This window comes from Octopus bimaculoides, chromosome 6, assembly GCF_001194135.2.
Source record: "Octopus bimaculoides isolate UCB-OBI-ISO-001 chromosome 6, ASM119413v2, whole genome shotgun sequence".
In the NCBI taxonomy this organism is placed as follows: domain Eukaryota; kingdom Metazoa; phylum Mollusca; class Cephalopoda; order Octopoda; family Octopodidae; genus Octopus; species Octopus bimaculoides.
Window position 1 is genome coordinate 84,904,281 of NC_068986.1, and position 1,532 is coordinate 84,905,812.

The following is a 1,532-nucleotide window of genomic DNA, read 5'->3' on the forward strand; positions in this document are numbered from 1 at the left end:
CTTAGACGCATTGGCTGGTAGTTCAGAAGTCTGATGTGTTTTATAATCTCCCAATTTTAGTCCACATACCCTAGTTATTACCTCCACTTAACCAAAAATATCCTCCTTAATATTCTCCTTAACTTTTCCTACGAATAGAGTCTGTTCATTGTTTACTAATTTCACATTCCTATTTTATGTTTTTAAAAAGCTTTTGGGCCAGTCCCCCACCAACCGTCTTAATTCCTAAATGTCCAATAGGTACATATTAATGATATTACCAACCTTGTTTATTCAATAACATTGTATTTGTTTAGTTTTGTATATAATATCCTAAGCGTTTCCGGACCCCTACAACATATACCACTTTTCCATTCATTTATTTATTTATCTCAATCCGTATAACGGTCTTAATAGCTGGTCCTTTGTTTTCAAATTTTAACTGACCTATTATATAGAACGCTGGACTTTGGTCTATCCCACTTCGGCCAAAGGTGGTTGGGCTTAATCTTCTACGAGCAAGTAAATAATTGCACTTAATCGTTTGGCACTTTATTATGATAAATACAATTAATTAGTACTATAAACATAATTATTAAAAATTATTATGATTATTTGAAAACCTTAATGTACCTTCACGCCCTTTCTCATAAAACATATTGGCGTATCCCGTTATTATTACTTTTTTTATTTTTACTTTTTTTATTACTTATCCACCTTATGCCCCACCGTAGAAAGATTTAACCCACCAAATACTATTTTAAGTTTAGTCATTTACTCAACGTCCCAAAGAGATACACAAGCAAAATAGTATGATTATTATCATATTCAGCCTTTCCTTTACTTCTCTAGGCTCTTCTTCTTTACTTATATTTATTTATTTATTCTTCACTCCGATGAAGCTCCATGTTCCAGATCAGTTTTATTACTAAATATGATCAGTAGCTTTTAGCATATCAGTGACAATACCATATAACATTGGAAGCAGAAACAGCTGTTAGATGGTATTCTGTCTATTTGTATTGAATTAGTAAACAGTACTTGATTAAGTCAATTGGTGTTGATCAATATTGCTCCATTTTCTGTGTTCTTTCAATTTTGATTCCTGATAAGCTCATGTTTATCCTTATCGTTACCTATAATATATGAGCATAATATGCTTGCATACGTATGCCCGTGGTTAAACATAGGTAATATACCAGTAGTATAATGCATATTTTTTTATCCCTTAGACGGTTATTTCAACCTCTAACTCTGCGATCATATATATATGTAGTAGTAGGAGCGGGTGTGTGGTAAGTAGCTTGCTTACCAACGATATGGTTTTGGGCTCAGTCCCACTGTGTGACACCTTAGACAAGTGTCTTCTACTACAGCCTCGGACTACCAAAGCCTTGTGAGACGGAAACTGAAAGAAGTCTGTCATATATATATATATATATATATATATATAAAAGATAATAAGAGTGGAAAAACTACAGAAGGCTTGTGTTACTTGGTTAAAGTATATATTTAAATTATGTCAGAAAAATGTTAGAAAAATGTTATAAAAT